The 20111-nt window shown below is 34.0% G+C and overlaps 1 protein-coding gene across 11 annotated transcripts in view; it reads right to left on the bottom strand.

Annotated features, from left to right (window-relative positions):
• Nucleotides 1-20111, bottom strand: part of Apc (APC regulator of WNT signaling pathway) — a 137779-nt gene that overhangs the window by 80973 nt on the left and 36695 nt on the right. The window contains exon 1 of one of the 11 annotated variants that reach the window (XM_047555013.1): nucleotides 14912-15056. The exons of 9 other annotated variants lie outside the window; for them this stretch is intronic. The gene's annotated coding sequence lies outside the window, so the exon portion shown is untranslated. Of the gene's footprint in view, nucleotides 1-14369; nucleotides 14397-14911; nucleotides 15057-20111 lie in introns of those variants that run through there. One more of the 11 variants, XM_047555014.1, reaches the window with a different exon arrangement.

Here is a 20111-nt window from a genome sequence, read left to right as displayed (position 1 = left end):
AAAAAAAAAATAAATAAAAGCAAGCAAGCAAGGAGGCAGAAAAGTGTCAGGCAAAAGACACCCAATTAGAATTAAATGTGGAGGGACCCAATTATTACTAGTTTAAGAAGTTTGGGAAAACTTTTTTTAATATATATAAACTAGAACTGCTTTTATTATTTTATTTTAGTAAAAAACAAAAACAAAAACAAAAATATACTTGTCAGCACTTAGGTGGTAATGAAATAGGAATACCAACACAACACAAAGATAGAAAACCTGAAGTTGTAAAAGCCCATTTAGTTTAACACTAAGCAAAATAAAATTGAAAACCTGAATGAAAATACTAGAATACTAGAAAAATATAATTTGTCAAAACTGACTCCAAAAGTTATAGAAAATCTAATAAGATTTATAAGGAAAAAGTTGTCAGTATTGTAAAATCAATATCATTGACATATTAATAGATGTATGCAAAAAATTATATGATTATGTCAAAGATGATGAAAAGGCATTTTACAAATTCAATACTCCATTCTTGTTGAAAATGCTGAATAAAAGAGAACACTACTGGGCTATGAATATGGCTCAGCGGTCTAGGACATGCCTAGTACATGCAAGGCTCTGGAGTCAATCCCCAGATCAAACAAATAGCAACAACAAACCCCCCAAAACTTTCTTTTTAAAAAAAATTTTTTTTAGTTGTAGACAGACACAATACCTTTATTTTATTTATTCATTTTATGTGGTGCTGAGGATCAAACCCAGTGCCTCACACGTGCTAGGCAAGCGCTCTACCACTGAGCCACAACCCCAGCCCCCCAAAACTTTCTTAATGTGATATTTACCAGTCCCCAAACCAGCAAAAGCAGACTACATGAAAACCCTAGATAAAGTCCTAAAGTCAGGGAAAGTTCATTTTTATCATTCTATGACTTACAATATTAGTTAGCACAATTAAATTAACAAATGAAATTAGAAGACAAACATTAGGAATATTACTGATAGATGATATAACCATAAGCCTGGAATATCCAAAAGAATCAACTAAATATTAATAATTTACTAATATACAGTACTATAAAATATGCAGAAATGATTCTTTTACACATGTGCAAAGAGAAGCCCAATAGAAGATGAAATGGAAGAAAAAAAATCCTGTGTGTGTGTGTGTGTATATATCCACAAAATGAACAAAAAGTGTCTAAAACACAGAAAACTATAAAACACTTCTGAAAGACAGAAACGTAGACCTCAACAAATGGAAAGATCTGTATAGAAAAATTCAGCATATAAAGATGTTTTTTCTCCCTAATTTAACTTATAAATTTTACAGTTACAATAAAAATATATAAGGTTTTACTGCTGCAGTTAGACATCTGAAAACAAAACTAGCAAAAATAGGAAAATATGAAAGAAGAACAGACTAAACCTACCATATACTAAAATATTTCACAAACCCTTTATAATTAAAGTAGTATGTAGTAAACTTTATTGTACAATGGGTTAATTTCTCAGTTTTGATAACTGTAGTAAGAATATGTAGGATGTTAATATCAGGAGAAGCTAAATGAAGGATATATAGGAAAAAACTCTGCTATTTTCCTACCTCTTCTGTTAAGTCCAAAATTATTTAAAAATAAAGTTTTGGGATTTTTTTTTTTTTTTTAAATGGTGGTGGGGATTGAACCTGGGGCCTTGTACATGCTAGGAAAGTGCTCTACTACTGAACCACATCCACAGCCCTAAAAATAAAGTTTTAAAACAAGTTATATTATGTGAAATGAATAGATTAACCACTGGAACAACAATTTAAAAATCCAGAAGTAAACACATGTAAATTTGGTACACAATAAAGATGATGTCTCAAATACTTGTGAAAAGACTGACTTTTAAAATAAGAGATACCAGAAAACAGGACAGTCATGAAAAAAATGCAAAAATGCAACTATTCCTCATACCACACACTGGGATAATAAACTACAAATGGAACAGTTTTTTGTCTGTGTCTTTGGTGCTAATGATTTGTCTTAGCTTTTCTGCTGCTGTGAACAAAAGACTTGACAAGAACAACTGGAGGAGGAAAAGTTCATTTGGGGGATCATGACTTCACAGGTCTTAGTCCACAGGCGGCCAACTCCATTCTTTGGGACTGAGATAAAACAGAACATCAAGGCAGAAGTGTGTAGTGAAGAAAGCAGCTCAGAACATGAGGATCAGGAAGCAGAGAGAGAGCTCTGCTCTACAAGGACAAAATAGAAACTCCAATGACATGCACCCAATCACCTACCTCCTCTAGCCACACCCTATCTGCCTATAGTTACTTTATGGTTAATCCCTACCAATAGATTAACACACTGATCAAGTCAAGGCTCTTATAACCCAATCATTTCACTTCTAAACCCTTTTGCATTGACTCCCACATGAGTTTTTTTTTTTTTGGGGGGGCACCTCATATCCAAACCATTGGATTGAATTTATGCTCTACCACTGAGCTACAGCCCTAGCCCCAGGAACAGATTTAAATATTTCAAAAATATTTCACTGTACTTAAATTATGAAAAAAAAATTTTTAACTAAAGATATTTAAATGGCATATACACTCTTCCAAGGACAAAGTTATGGTGGTGTGGGACATTATTTTAATTAACTTGTTAATTGGATGTAAAGTCCTTAGCGACCCAAATGGAGATTTCTGAAGTGAAGATGTCTGTTAGCACATTAGAAGTAGTAGCCTGGGCTTTTAAGGTACTTCAAATGAGAAAATTTATATTTTGTATAAAAGCACAACTATTTTTAAATAGAATATCCATCAATGCAGTAGAATACATATTAGCATTAAAAATATGAGGTGAGGGCTGGAGATGTAGCTCAGTGATAGAATACTTGTCTAGTATGCACAAAGGTCTTGGGTTTAATCCCCAGTATGGCTGGAAAAAAAAGGGGCAGGGTGGTTTGCAACCACTTATGTCTTACATGGCATCCATCCTGCTCTAATAAAAAGAAAAGAACTGCATAAGAAAAAAAAAATCACTGAATGAATACACTAAAATACAGTGCTACCTCTAGAAAGAATGTCTAAGGTACTGTGAGAAGAAACCTTCCTTTTCATTGTGTATACCCTTTTAAAGAGTATAAAGACCAAAAAAGGTGGCTCTTTAAAAAGACTAAATATGATTAGAGAAAGGAGCCCCCCCCCCCACAAAAACAAAATTCTAGGGAGGGGAAACTGATTCAAGAAGAAACAGAAAATCTTAACAGTTCAGGGGTTAAATATTTTCCCCTCTTCCTTCCAAACTCAAAAACGTAAGATTCAAATGTGTTTACAGAAAATTTCACCAAACTTTAAAGAAACAAGTCATTCCAATCTTAAATTCTTTCAAGAGTAGAAAAATAGCAAATATTCTTCGATGCATTCCATAAGCCTATAAAAGTCAAAGATTATGTGAAAAGAATATTGTAGGCTTAAATAATTTATGAACACCGATTCAAAGTATTTTGATTCTAAGCAAAATCATCAGAAAACACAACAGTGCACAGTAAAGAATCTACAACAGAATCAAGTTCAGTTTATTTCAAGAATATAATTATAGTTTAGCATTAGTATCACTGTCTGCATTAAAATATTAAAGAAAAGCCAGGTGTGGTAGTATAGGTCTATAACCCCAGTGAATCAGGAGGTTGAGGTAGGAGAAATATAAGCAAATTCAAGGTCAGCTTGGGCAATTTAGGGAGATACTGTTTTGAAAATAAAGCTGGGTATGGTGGCATACACCTGTAATCCCAGCAACTCAGTAGGCTAAGAAGGATCACAATTAAGCATAGCCTGGGCAATTTAGTAAAACCCTGTCTCAAAATAAAAAGACAAATGGGGTTGGATATAGTACAGTGGTAGAGTAATTCTGGGCTCAACCCCAGTTACCACCCCCCCCCCCAAGAAAGAAAGAAAAAAATTTAAAAAGGTGGGGATTAAGTTAAATGGTAGAATGCTTGTCTAGCATTTGTGAGGCAATATGGGTTCAATATGAAGAACTGATAAATACATTAATTAATTTAAAAAACCCATGGAATCATCACACCAGATAAGGAAAAAACATGTGACAAAATTCAGTATCTACTCATTGTAAATACTCCTAATAAACTAGAAACAGGAGGGAAGCTGCCAAACCTGCAATTAACACCTTTCTTAGTGCTGAAATTAAGTTAGAGGTATTCTTATTAAAAATAGGAAAAAGATGTCTACTACCAGTTTTATTCATCATAATCCTAGAAGTCCCATAAAACACTGTAAATTTTGAAAAAAGGAAAAATATTGATTAGAAAAGGAAAAAAAGGAAACAATCTTGAGAAATATGAAAATCTAACAATATTGTCAGATTTAAAATCAATATATTGATACATTTTTTAAAAATTCTAAGAATACACTACATTCACTTTTAATTCTTTTCACTTGACAATCAATGCAAGTTTTTATCCTCTATTCTTTTTCTACTGAGATCCCATATTCAGTCTCCTGTCTGCTATATTCTTTTTCTACTTGTCCTTAAATTCTGTAAATGACTACGTACAGTGGTTGGACCCACTGAAGACAATAGCAAGTATGGGCAAGGCTCCAAGATAGCCATCACAATTACCAGGAGCAGGGGCTGGCAAACATTTTCTGTAGAGTGGAGAATAAACGTTGTTGTAAGGTTTTGTGGGACACATGATTTCTGTTGCAACTACTTGACTTTGTAGCTAACACACAAAAGCAGCCCCAGAAAATACATAAATGGATGGGCATGTCTATGTGCCAATAAATCTTAAAAATAGGTAGCAGTTGCCAACCCTTGGCCTAGTGTATAAATTCCTAATTCTGGTCTTTAAACATCCAAAGTCAGCCCAAATAATTTCAAATAATAAGAGGTAGTCTACTATGTTGGAAAGAAAAGGAACCAGAAAGTCTTAAAGTCTTAAGGTCTTTTTTTCAATAATAATTTTTTATTTTTACTATTTCCTCATCTTCTAGAGGTCTGTTATCATTTCAATCTGGCTGCTTCTTATTCTTTTGGCACTGTAAGCTCACAGATCAAAAATTTTTTTTTTTACTATTACTTTAATAGGGTGCTGGGAAAAAGAGGTAAGAAATGCGGGTCACTGATTTACTAGCTTGAATCAGGCTTTATATTAAAACCTTTACCTCACTAAATTTTTCATTTTATGTATGATATGAGTACAGTGATCTAATTGTTCTATCTTCTATATGAATAACCAATGATGCTTGTATTACTAAGACATTTCCACTAAACAGAAATGTATTATCATATGCTTAATTCTCATATATGTTTAGAACCATAACAATTTGTTTATATTAATTTGAGAGAGATTCCCATTTCTACGAAACTCTTACTCTGTATCAGGAATTAATAAATCAGATTCTTCAATAAAATTTTCTAGTCCCTTTTTTGCCAGCAAGAAAAAGTTCTATGCCTTTCAGATCAAATTTATCCCTGGACGTTTGGATTTTATTTTTTTGTTTGAATGTCCATGAATAAACACCACACAACACTGAATCCTGCTAGTACAGACAAAAGCTACTGATTTTATTTAATACATATCCCTTATGTGGCCACTCTAAGTATTCTATGAACTCTAACAATCTTATAATCTATAAGTACAGATACTTTTTGCCTCTACTTTCCCAGTATTTACACCTCATTTCTTTTTCTTATTAGCTTGAAATTACAATATGATGCTGAAAAAACTATCTTATGCTTGATTTTAATAGAAATGATCTAATATCTCACCAGTTAATATTCTTGCTCTTAGATTTCAGTAAACATTTTTAACAAGTTTAGGCATTTTTTTCTTTCCTTTTAAAGTTTTTATAGAGTGGCTGCTGAATATTTTTGGAGCCCTTTTTGTTTTAATCAGTTTGTTTATTTTGTTGATGCATTCCATCATAAGTTTTTCTAATGTTGGCCCACCCTCTATTCCTGAAATAAACCCACATGTTCAAATTTTACTTTTTAACCTAATCTACCAAATTTCTGTATTTCACAGAGAATTTTTATTAAAAAAACAAACCAGTACATAGTTTTAAAATTTTGTTTCATTTTAAAATAAAGTTTTAAAATACACTTATGCTAAGTTCATAAAATGAGCTGGCTGGTATGTCTCATCTTTTTATATGGTCTGGAATATTCTAAATATCTATTCTTTGAAAGCTAAATAAGAAGAACTTTTTAGAAAAAAAATTCTTTAATATATTTTAAAATTTCTTCTGTGGATAAATCTTTCATGTTTTCTTCATCTTGTAACAATCTTATTAATAGTTCACCAGTAAAGTATCCATTTCCTTTAGCTTTATAAGTGTATCTAAGTGTTATGTATATTTTTTCATTTTAAAATTCTTCATAGGATGGTATCTCTTTCTTCCTTCATGTTCTTTTTATCTTGAGTTCCTTTAAACTTTGTAGGATTTTATCTACTTTATTAATTGTGTGGGAAAAAAACCAACTTTTGGTGCTACATATCCTTTCCACTACATTGTTTTCTATTTTATTCACACTTCTTTACTAATTTCATCCTCTTATTTTGTTAATTTGTTTTTTTTTTTGTTAAAGTGGATTTAATTCACTTATTTCCTTACTTTACTAACACTTATTAATTTCTTCCTTAATAATAAATATTAAGAATATCAATTTTTCTTTTGAATCTAATCTTAACAATGTTTGAAAGGTTTTAGTGTGTAGTTTTCTCCTCTAATTTTCAGATAACTCATAATTTATCTTTTAAAAAAATACATATGTATATTTTAGTTGTAGGCACAATACCTTTATTTTATTTATTTACTTTTATGGGGTGCTGAGAATTTAACCCAGTGCCTCACACATGCTAGGCAAGTGCTCTACCATGAGGTACAATCACGGCCCATAATTTATCTTTTGATTTCCTCCTTTATCATGGTGATACTTGAAATTAACCTTTCTCAACTGTTAAGTGTATAAGGCTTTTTGAGTCTTTTTATTGTTATTGATATATGTTTAATAGACTGGAGATTGTTATTTATAAAATTGCAACTATTTGGATTTTTTAAAAAATTTAAGCTTTGCCTTGTAGTCAAGAACATGACAAATTTTCACAAATATCCAACTGAACTTTCTAAAAAAGGAAAGTATAAAAAGTCCACAAACTTCAATTCCTGTTTGATTGTAGCATAATATTATTTAAATCCTCTTATATATGCTCTTATTTTTATATTTTTGATTGGACTGGACCCTTAATTCCATGACTGATACCCATATAAAATGGCTCCATGGGAATAAACAGAGAGAGAGAGAGTGGGAATGCCATGTGATATCTAAAGTGGAGACTAGAAAGATGCAGCTGCAATCTATCAAAAACCAGGAAAAGAGGCAAGGAATGGATTTTTCCTCAGAGTCTCCAGAAGGACTTTTAGCCTTCAGGATTGTAAGAGAATAAATTTCTAATGTTTTAATCCATCAGTTTGTGGTACTTTGTTACAACAGCCCCAGGAAAATAATAAAGGGGTAAAAGATAAGATGATATACTCCTTATTCTCAAGTAGCTTATGATCTAGCAAAGGAGGACTATTCTAATTGAAAGGGTTAACAGGATCATTATAAATCAGACTTTTGTGTTCCATCTTACATTCTTGGCTCACTTTAACTCTAGTCATTGCTGCATCAATCAGCCCACTACAGATGTAAGCTGATAGTACATCAGCTGCACCAGATCTTTGCTTTCTGTCCTAGGGTATCGTTGATAACACACCTAGTGTGGGTTCCCAACACTCATGAATGTACAACCTCAAAAGATTGAATGCTTAATGGAACAATCACTGGGCAAAGGGGAAAGGGATCTAGGATGCAGTTCTTTCCCTACTGTAGATAATTCTGAGGTATATTCCATGTGGTTCTTCAGAAAGTCCTGGGAGATCAAGCCACAGTTGTCTAAAGTGATGACTGATGATGACCGACTTAAGAATACATGCTTACATTAGCTGTCCTTTCCCTGTTTCACTCTTTGAAGACCTATATTTCTATTCCTTGGATCACTTTCTGATGTGAAGTATCCACACAATGGTCTGTCTCACGGTTCTGGTTGACCAGAAATTCAGGCTAAGATAGAAATTACTTAGAATCTGAAGACGAACTTCAATTTAAAAGCATCAATGTATAGTGCTATAGGAGTCATAACTTGTCAAAAAAAATGAAGCAAGTACTCAAGATATAAAAGCAATTTTACAGAAGAATGAGAGATGGCACAATTTTAACAATATAAATATGAGAATATAGTATTCCAGGAAAAGGGACGGCATGATCAAAGCTCAGAGATTAGAAAAATGACATATATATAAGGGAACAGTTAGTTGTCCATCTAATTTAGCGGAAGTACATTGTGGTAGAATTAGGGAGGTGAAGGCATAAATGTGAACGGGAACATACTGAGGCTAGGCTGGGGTTTGTACAGAGTACCCAGAGAAACTGTTGTAACAAGTCTAAAAGACAACAAAAGGAAACTTAGCAGGGACATATTGCTTTAACACGTCTCAATTTCTATTACATACTATATCAGAAGTAGTTACTTCAATGACATAAATGATGATAAAACCAAGAATCTAAAAAATTATACTAGAAAATATATTTTAACATTGTTCATTGACATTATCTGCTTACCATATTAGTTGTTATATACTTGAAACAAATCTGGTAAATGAAAACCTGAACATTTCTCCCACCCCCAAGCAACATTAATTCACTGAAATGTAATTTTAAAAAAATAGCTTTAAAAATGCTTAATCTTAAAAAAATAAAGAACTATGTACATATACCTGTGGTAGGCAGAATAATGGTTCCACAAATGTGTCCATGTCCTAACCTCTCAAAACTATGAACGTATTACCTTACATGGCTAAAGGGGCTTTGCAGATGTGATTAAATCTTGAGGGCTGGGACTGTAGCTCACTGGTAGAGTGCTTGTCTAGCATGTGTGAGGGACTGGGTTGGATTCTTAGCACCAGATGAAATTAAATAAATAAAGATATTGTGTCCATATACAACTAAAAAATTTTTTTAAAAATCTTGAGACAAATTTCCCTGGATTATATGGGTGGACCAAGGTCATCACAAGGTTCTTATAAGGAGGAGGCAGAAGGGTCAGAGAAGATTATGAGACCAACAAAAACAAAAAACAGAGGGTCAGATTCAGAAAGAGATTTAGTACTCTGCTGGCACTAATGATGGAGAAAGCAATCATGAAAAGCAAGCAGCTTCTAGATGCTGGGGAAGGGGGGGCAAAAAAGGGGCACAGAAATGCATTCCTCTCTAGATCCTCTGGAGGAAGCAGTGTTACTGATAACCTTGATTTTAGTCCAGTGAAAACCATTTGGACTTCTGACTTCCAGGACTGTAAGATAATAAATCTGTATTATTTTAAACCACTACATTTACAGTAATGTCTTACAACAGCAATAGGAAATAATGTCCTAAACTACAGTGATCCCTCTCTTAAGGCTAAATTCCAGTGAAATCTTTTCACTGGTGCATACAATGATTTTCAAATATATCAACAAATTCTTTGACTACTCTTTGAAGGGGAAGAGTCTAATTTATCTCTTGTGTGGGTTAGACTTACTACTAGTAAAAACAAAACTGCAGAAATGATGGTTATGCAGCTACTGAGAACGTGTGGTCATGGATGTCTTTCTTCTTGCTCTTTCTTGCTGTGCTCATTGGGGGATGCCAGCTGCCATGTCATAAACACAAGACAGCCCCCTGAGAGGCCTCCTGCTAATATCCTAAGAGAAACAGACTATGTGAGTGAGCCATCTTGGAACTACATTCTCCAGTCTAGTCAAGCTCTCAAGTGACTAGAGCCCTGGCTGATATCTTGACTGTGACTTAAAGAGATCATGAGTCAGACCACCTGACTAAGACATTCCAAAATTCCTGCCTTACAGAAACTCTGAAATAATAAATGTTTCTTATTTAAGATACTATTTGTTTAAGTCACTAAGTTTCTGTGATATGTTATGTAATGATATGTAACTCATATAGTCCATAAAGACTCATTCATAAGGACATATAGTAGTGTTTGTGATAAAGAATTTGGAAAGTCTAATAGAATAGAGGAAGGGAAGGTGGGAGAAAGGACAGGGAGGGAAAGGCAGGGGATCATGAATTAAAATGGATTTCCATGCATGTGTGAGTTTGTTGGAATAAATCTACTATGTATAATTATATAGTTCTAATATAAAAAAGGAATTTGAAAAAAACCTAGAGCTTTCAACAGAGGTGAAAATAAATACTATGGGATACTATGCAGCAGAGTTAGCATCACACACGATTGACATAAAATAAAATGAATAGATATTAAAAATGGTATTGAGTTAGAAACTTTCAAAAATCATATAAATTAAAAATTTAATCAGCATACATACACAAGAGAATTGAAAGCAGGAACTCAAACAATAATTCGTACACTCATGTTCACAGCAGCATTATTCATAATAGACAAAAGGTGAAAGCAATCCAAATGTACACTGACAGATGAATGAACAAAATGTGATATACATATATAGAGAATATTACCCAGTTTTAAAAATGAAGAAATTCTGGCTAGGCACAATAGTACATGCCTGTAAAACCAGTAACTTGGGAGGCTGAGGCAGGAGAATTGAGAGTGAGTTCGAAGTCAGCCTCAGCAACTTCGTGAGACCCTGTCTCAAAATAGAAAAGGCTGGGGAGGTGGTTCAGTGTTTAAACACCCCTGGGTTCAATCCCTGGTACCAAAAAAAAAAAAGAAAGAAGAAGAAGACATAGAAGAAGGAAGAAGGAAGATGGAAGAAGGAAGAAGAAGGAGGAGGAATTCTAGTTCTTGCTACAACATAAATGAACTTTGAAGACTTTATGCTAAGTGAAGTAAGCTAGTCACAAAAGTACAAATATTATGATTCTTCTTATATGAGACTCCTATAATAGTCAAATTCAGAGGTATAAAGTGGATTGGGGATTGCCAGGGTTTGAAAGGAGGGGAAATTGGGAGTTGGGTGTTCTCAGAGTTTCAACTAGTGTAGATAAAAAAAAGTTCTGGACATGAATGTTGGTTATGGTTGCAAAACAATGTAAATGTACTTAATGTCACAGAACTGTACATTTAAAAACCGTTAAGATGGTCAAGTGCCATGGTGCATGCCTGCAACCACAGTTACTCAGAAGGCTGAAGCAGAAAGACTGCAAATTTGAGGCCAGACGGAGCAACTAAGGCACTGTCTCAAAAAATAAAAAAAGAAAAATTAGGGTGGTAAATTTTGTGTTGTTTTGCCAACAACAAAAACATTTTAAGCTCCATTAGCTGGGGGAAAAAAAAAGACACAAAATGATGCTAAATAATTCACAAAAATTCATGCATATTTAAGAACAAATATGGAGGTTGGTGGGTATAGTTCAGTGCTAGTGCACTTGCCTAGCCTGCCCAAAGTCCTGTGTTCATCCCCAACACTAGAACAAAACAAAACAAACAAGAACAGATTTGAACGAGTGCCTATAAGGGGAGTGGGATATGGGTGTCAATAAGAAGACTGACCTAATTTTTAAGAACTGATAGTGCCATGGTCTGATTTACAAAAACAATTTCAGCTATATTTCTGTTATATAACATTGAAATGTCATCTGTACCAAAATGAACATTAGTATTCCTTTCCTTATTAACACTATAGAGATCTAAAATCACATATATTATTGACTGTTAGCACTAAAAGATCTAGAAGTCCCATCATTTAACCTTCTCATTGTACATCCAAGATACTTAGTACTTAAAAAAATAATTTAATTTCCAAAATTATCTATGATTCCAAGCAGATTTTACAAAAAGTGTTTCATGAATGATCCTCCACATTCCTTTAAATTAGAAGATGTTTCAGATTATATATACCTTTAAAGATCCTAGAAACAGCAATAAAATTTCACATAGTTCTGTTACAAGTTCCTTACAGGTTAGTTCTCATGTCTTGTATCATTCTTCAACACCTTTCTTAGGTTTGGCATTTAGCAGGTACACTTAAAAAATAAGTAGTGAATATAGTTACTCAAATGTTAACTCATCTTTTTACATGCTCTACCCCATCCTATGTGCTTGGATTCTAATTCAAAAAGGAAGGTGAGATCAAAATTGAAGAAAACATTTAAACGTAAAAAACTATAAAAGATTGGTTAAATTGCCGGGTGTGGTGGCACATGCCTATAATCCCAGCAGCTTGGGAGGCAGAGACAGGAGGACCTTGAGTTCAAAGCCAGTCTCAGTAACGGCGAGGCACTAAGTAACTCAGTGAGATCCTGTCTCTAAACAAAAAATACAAAAAAGGGCTGGGGATGTGGCTCACAGGTTGGGTGCACCTGAGTTCAATCCCTGATTACGCCCTCCCCAATTAATTATGTGAAATTAGTAACAGTATAAAACAAAAATGGTAAAATAAAAATTTATAGCATAATTAATATAATAAAAATGATAGCTTTCAGTTCATAAATCATATTTCTAATTCCTTAATAGCACAATTCTGATATTAACAATGAATAATTTCAAAGACCACTAAAACCAACAGCTGAGTTTTATACTAGATATTTTATAAGAGGAATGAAATAAGCATTCCTTAATTTAGCCCTTTATTTCTTATTTAATTGAGAAAAATATTTCAATCTAACACTGTTGTAGAATTTATCATATAATTAATAAGATGATCTTTAAAAGTATGTTTATAAATGTCATTATGAAAACTGCTATCTCTTGATTTGCTTAGCTATTAACTATTTTATAAGGTATTTTTATATTGTAGTTAAAACCCCTAATCATGTGGGATTTCTTTTTCACTGATGAATGATTTGCCAGTGACATATACTTTTCAAATAATGTTATGTATTATTTTGTGCTATATACTAACAGGCACTATTAAATAGTTTTATAGAATTATGATAAAACAGAGGGCTTACGTTCTTTAACTCCTCATACAATTCATGACCTTGGTTAAAGTCACAATGTACCTGATTAAGAGTACTCTAACATTTTAAGTGAAAATAAACTGAGCAAATTAAACAATAAAATGAGGATATTTATGTAAAACTAAGAATGCATAAACTTTCAAGGAATACACAAATTGAGATTCAGAGAATTGAATAATATTAGCTACTACATTTTATTTGCAATTTCAATGTGATATTTTAAATTCTAGTCACTTTCCATCAAATTTAAAGAGACCCTACATACAACTAAGCCTGATATCCATGATCAAGTACTTTTTAAAGCAAAAATGATTTTTAAAGAATAGTTTTCATTTATTGATGAAAAATAATTTATTCAAATCTAATTTCTTATTACCTTGAAAAATATTATAAATAAAATTATAAGTTCTCTTAAGACTTTCTATTACAGAAATACCATTTAAGAGCCACTGTTACTGACTCTGGAGGGTGTTACAAAGCCACTGCCATTCTTGTTCAGGGAGTGAGGAGGTGTGGCAGGCAGGTTACCTTAAATATGCATAAAGATAAGGCATTTCAATCTACATTAAAAAATTCTAAAAAACGATTTAATCTGAAAAAAATATATTTTTAGACACTGAAGTAATGGAAAAAATACATGCAACTAAAAACACTTCGTACCAAGAGTCTACCTTGATAGGAATATTCACTAAATAAATATTCACTAATTATATCTTTAAAAAAGCCATGGTGCTTTAACTTAAAATATTTACCTGTAGACTTCATCAATGATATCTAAAAGTGACCAAAGAGCAATACTTAATAAATACAGATCTTAAATATTAGGCTTATGAAAAAATTATCACAATTTTCATGATTTACATTAAAAAGTGACTTGCTCTTGAATGACCTAATTAATGACATAAAAGCTACACTAACAAAAGAAGAGAGCCACTGTTTCATACATAATTTATTAAGATTTCCTGCAGGATTTGTGTTAAATCAAAGAATTTGAGCATCTCTTTTGTGATGTAGGATCAAAGCATCTGATACATGTCAAAACATTCATAACCTAGTATTTTTCCTACTTTAAAGAACAGTAATTTTTTTCTCCTATTCAGACTGCATTTGTAAACTATGGTTTCTTATAAATGGACTTCTACCCCTGGCATTTGCTGTAAGGTTTCTTATTCCTCTGCAGTTGTCCTTTCAGCCTAACACAGGGAGAAAAGCAATGCTGCAGTCATCTACAAAAAGCCACTACCACTGCATTTTGTACCTAACAAAGACACTGGTATCTTTTTCTTACTCTATTCACAGAGAGTTAACTTAGAAGCTGTACAAAAGCAGGCACTTTACTATTGATCAATATTTCACCAGTCAACCAAAAACATTACTAAACCTCTGCATTACCTGCCTCCTCTTCTTCCTCCCATTCCCATTACCCCTTTTTACTAGATTCCACATCGGCCATCAGCGGCTGCTCTGTATCCCCTCTTTTGGCTACCACTGCATGTGTCCTTGTGGCCAAGGAGGAAAAAGCCTTTCAATAGGCTAGAGCTTTTGCTCCTCGCCATGAATATGCTCCATTCTTTGTTGTCCTCTACCCGTTTCCTTAGATACTGTTATTCCACTCCACTCTGTCAACAGGCATTATAAAAACAAAACCCTCTTCTAGTTTCAAAAACAGCTCTTTCTCACCAGACTCCCCTTAACACTTCTACCCCTCCCCCTTCTTCTGTCAAAAACCCTAGATCAGAAGCACAGGAAATTCATCTCCTGTGCTGCAGTGGGGGGTGGGGGAGAGATGGGGGCCGACGCCCCTGCCTCCTCACTTGGCATATGGCAGTGGACCCTGTGCCAAGGAAAGGCCACCGGTTTAAGACAGTCAAAGGGGAAATCGCCTCCTCCCTTCCCCCCGCAGGCAGCTTGGCCATCGTGGCTCCAGTACCTACCCCATTTCCGAGCCCGGCAGCACCTCCATTCCGTCTCCAGTGACACCCCAGCGGGCTGCGCCAATACAGCCACATGTCGGTCACGTGTCCCCAGGCCCAGCCAATCCGCAGATTCTGGACTGGGCAGGGGAGCGCCCTGGTCCGCATCCAGGGGATTACACAGCTGCTTCACGCTTGGCTTCCCATCCCGCACTCCGCAGCAGCACACAGGGACCCGCCCCGCAGCACAGTCAGCCTGGGCCCTAGCCCGTACTGTGCCTCCTGAGCCTCGGGTATGCCCTTACTGCTCCTTACCCATGCAACCCAGGGAAGCTGATGGTGGCTGACATGCAGAACTGGGTGAGGTGCGGGGAGGTCCACAGGGCAGAAAGATTAGCATGAGATGCTAAAAGTGGGTGGAGGAATAATAAATTACATTTCATTGGCTATGATTCACATGCTTGCAGCAAAGACAAAACTAAATCTATTATATGTATTTCCACAAATAATTTTACGTTACAAATCAATGACTTGTTAGGTAAATCCCTCAAACTACATTTGAATTTAAAATAATTAACAGAAAAGCTATGATGCAGCACGGCACAGTGGCTGAGACCACGACCCAAGAGTCAGAGTGCCCGGGTTTCATCTTTGTGCTCTTCTCATTCTAGCTCTGTCATTTTAGTCACTTGATCTCAGTGCTTCAATTTCTTTCTCTATAAAGTGAAAATAGAAATATAGAGAAGTTAATACAAAGTAGTATTTATTGCAGTCCCTAATACAGGTTAAGTACGATAGCTATTACTAATCTGAGGCTCAAATGTGATACTTTAATGCAGATTCTACATTTCATTTAAATCTAACCACGTGGAGTTTAAATTACCAATTTTATGAGTTAGAAAGACCAGCTCAAAACTGTTAAGAATTTAAAGTTCGATTTAAGTTTTGATTTGAAGGGGGAAGGGATGTTCCCATTATCTGTTTAAATTTAACAGGATTCTATACTTACAGTTTCTAAGTTAAGTATATTTACAATAGTATTTTTTTAGTTTTAAAATTAATAATGTGAAGAGTATACCATTTTATTAACATAGTTATATATATTAGAAGGAGGCACACACATGTAATCCCAGAGATCTGGGAAGTTGAGGCAGGAGGATTCAAACTTTGAGACCAGCCTCCACCAATTTAGAGACTGTCACACAAACACACAACAAATAAATGAACAAACAATAAATATTAGACATAGAGGTTATCCTTCGGAAGAAAGAATTATGAGGTAATTTTTGTTTCCTTTGTGCTGCTGAATTTCTTCTTTCTGTTATAATGCCTGATATATATCTAACATGCCCTAAGTATTTGTTGAACAAATCAATCAGTGACTTCTATGCTGACCACCTTATTACTTTAATTAGAATTACATATTAAAAGTTTAAATATATTCAGAAAAAATTTGTTCATATGTGAAATAAAGGAAACATGTAAAATCAATTTGATTTTAACCTAAATATATCTTTTATAAAAATGACTTCATTTTATAAAAGGTTTTCAAGATTCTGTTACTGAAAGTGCATGATTCATTGCACAGGACTCGCATAGTCATCGATTTGTCACAAATTCAGAGTTTTTCATAAGATCTACTAGAACTTCCATAAAGAAAAAGTGTCTTTCGAAATAAAGACTATATTTCAAAAGCTCCCCAAAATAACTTCTTAGTACCTTAAGAAACAAATTTTAAGTCTCTTACTTTTGACTCAGACTATGAGTCAAAATTAATTCACGCTTTTACTTAGTAAACCAATCTGTAGCCAAAATTTGACTAATTTTTTACAAGTATTGTAGAAATTAGTGATTCAAATGACAAAGTTTTATTATTTTTATTTTTAATTGTTTTTGTAGAGACTGAACCCAGGGATGTGCACATTCTAAGCAAGTGCTCTACCACTAAGTTATACTTCAAACCCTATCAAAAGATGAAGTTTTTTTTTAAGAATAAATTTTTAAATTTGTATGGGCTAAGGAACCGAACAGACATTTCACACAAGAAAACATACAATCAGTCAACAAATATACAAAAAATGTTCAACACCTCTAGCAATTAGAGAAATGCAAATCAAAACTAAAGATTTCATCTTACTCCAATCAGAATGGCAATTATCAAGAATACAAGCAACAATAAATGTTGGTGAGGATGCGGGGAAAAAGGTACACTCAGACATTGCTGGTGGGAATGCAAATTGGTGCAACCATATGGAAAGTAGTATGGAGATTCCTCAGGAAACTTGGAATGGAACCACCATTTGACCCAGCTATCCCGCTCCTCAATTTATACCCACAGGACTTCAAATCAGCATACTACAGTGATGTGGCCATATCAATACTTATAGGAGTTCAACTCACAACAGCTAAACTATGGAACCAATCTAGGTGTCCTTCAGCAGATAAATGATAAACTTTTAAAGAAAGTTATGACCTTTACCTGTTCACTGTATACTGTGATTCAAATTTCAAAAACAAGCCCATTCGAAAACTTCACATTTTGCAATGTTGCCAACTAATTATTCAGTAAAAGACTTTTCAAAACAGATTCCCCAGGGATTCTAAAACTGAATTGAATTTTATTTTAAAGATACATTCTATTTTTGAAACTATAATCTAAAAAGTTATCCAATGAAAATATATTAAGCCAAGTTTGAACACAATGGAGATCAATGAAGTACTAATTTGTTATCAGGTTGTATATAAGAATAAAGCTCCTGCTATCATTACTTAATTGAATCAGTTATATTACCCACATGTATATGTGCTAAATAACTTCTAAGTTATAAGAAATAAATTTTATATTAAGGCTGTTTTCTATATTTTCAGACATTTTTTTATTTGTTCTTTTTAGTTATACATGACAGTAGAATGTACTTTGACATATACATACATGGAGTATAACTTCCCATTCTTGTGGTTGTACGTGATTGAGTTACACTGGTTGTGTATTCATACATGAACATAGGAAAGTTATGACCAATTCATTCTGTATTTTCTCTTCTTATCTCCACTCCCTTCCCCTTCTTTCCCATTTTTCAAATTGGGTGAACTTCTATTCCACCCCCTCCACCACCACCACCTTCTTGTGTGTTAGCACCCACATATCAGAGAGAACATTTGGCCTTTGGTCAAACATATTCTTAATTTCAAAAAAACCAATCATGGCCTGGGGTTGTAGCTCAGTGGCAGAGTGCTTGCTCAGTGCATGTTGAGACACTGGGTTTTGATACTTAGCACCACATAAAAATAAATAAAATAATAAAGGCATTCTGTCCATCTACAACTACAAAAAGTTACAAAAAAAAATTTAAATAAAAAAAATTTTTAAAATGACCATTGTTTTTAGTAGTTTCATAAGTAAAGGTTATAAATATGAACACAAAATTCATCTTTTTTTTTTTTTTAAAGTACTGGTGATTGAATACAGAAGTGCTCTACCACTGAGCTACAGCCCAAGCCCTTTTGTTCATTTTAAAATTTGGGGACAGGGTCTCACTAAATTGCCCAGTCTGGCTCAAGTTTGTGTTTCTCCTGCCTCAGAAGCTGGGATTATAGGTCTGTGATATTGTGCCCTGTGAAACAACATTAACAGGAAATTCTTAATATCTTAAATTTTGTGTTCTATTTTTACATACACATTTGGCTTGGTGGTTTAAAAAACTGACAAGAATATATTGGTAACAATATTAACTAGTGTAAAATGAGTTAAAATTAGTGCTCCTTTCAGTTGCCTTAGTTCACTCTTATGCTTTTATCAATAAACTCAAGTCTTTTTCTTTATTGGAGGCCTCAGACAGAATAGATTTCTGCCTAAAAACAGATCAAAAAAATTTTTTTTCTTTAAAAAATTGTTGCTAGTTTAAGTATAACTTCTACAACTAAAGCTTAGGTTCATTTAGAAACCCTACCCACCAGAAGCAAAGAATCTAGTTTCTTCTCAAACTGTGATTTCAGTTGTACATAATGGTGGGATTTGTTGTTACATACTACTACATGAATATAATATAACAATATAATTTGGTCAATATCTCTCCCAAGAAATTCTCCCCTCACTTCCCTTCTTCCACCTCTTTGTGAGGAGATTTTAAAATACCATTAAGTCACTATCTCTGAACTTAAGATTCAGACAGTGGTATGTGCTGCCAGGGGTGAGAAGCATGAGCACTACTGGATAGATTCTGCTGTCAGAGCTCCCCACTCCACTACAGAGGGAGACCATCTGGAAATACATTTTAATTTAGAGCACTACACAGGCCTTGCTTAGGAAAAAAACCTTACTTCTTCCTGTAACAAAGCTTTCTAGGCACCTTGTGAATGTACTGGCAATTAACATGACAAAAACATGTAGAGAAATACACAAAAAAAAGTTTTTATTACATTAAGGAATCAAAGAAATAGCAATAAAAAGAGTGCCATTTTCAACTATTGAATGGGCAATGATATTTTTAAATAACATTACATGACCGGGCACGATGGCATCCCTCTGTAATCCCAGGGTTCCAGAGGCTAAGGCAGAAGGAGTGTGAGTTCAAAGTTAGCCTCAGCAAAAAAGGAGGCGCTAAGCAACTCAGTGAGACCCTGTCTTTAAATAAAAAATAGAAAATAGGGCTGAGGATGTGGCTCAGTGGTCAAGGGCCCCTGAGTTCAATCCCTGGTATCTGCCTACCCCGCAAAAAAATTACATGGTCAGTGAAGATACATGAAAACAAGCAGTATCTATCTTTCAAAAGTCTTCTTAAAATGCTTATACTCAAGCAAGACCAGTTAAAAGAAATTATCCTATGTTCAATTAGATACATGCACAAAGATAGTCAGCATTATTTATACTATGAAATGTCTGAAAGAACCTCAAAGATGGAACATGCCTCCAATCCCAGTTATCTGGGAGGCTGAGGCAGAAGAATCAAGAGTTTCAGGGCAGCTTAGGCAATACAGTGAGATCACAACTCCAAAAAAAAAAAAAAAAAAAAAACCCAAAGAACCTCAACAACTGCTAACAACTGCTTGATTAACTATACTTCTGGTACACTCACAAGATTAAAAATCATAATTATGTGACATAATTATATAATTCATATGATATTAGGTAAAAATGCAGAATATTTTATGTTTTATATATGATACCAACTAACTTTGGGGGAAGAGGTCCTGGGAATTGAAACTACACCCCAATCTTCTG

Source organism: Sciurus carolinensis, chromosome 6, assembly GCF_902686445.1.
Source record: "Sciurus carolinensis chromosome 6, mSciCar1.2, whole genome shotgun sequence".
Lineage (NCBI taxonomy): Eukaryota > Metazoa > Chordata > Mammalia > Rodentia > Sciuridae > Sciurus > Sciurus carolinensis.
Note: the sequence above shows the minus strand (reverse complement) of the source record. Positions and strands in the feature narration are given on the sequence as shown.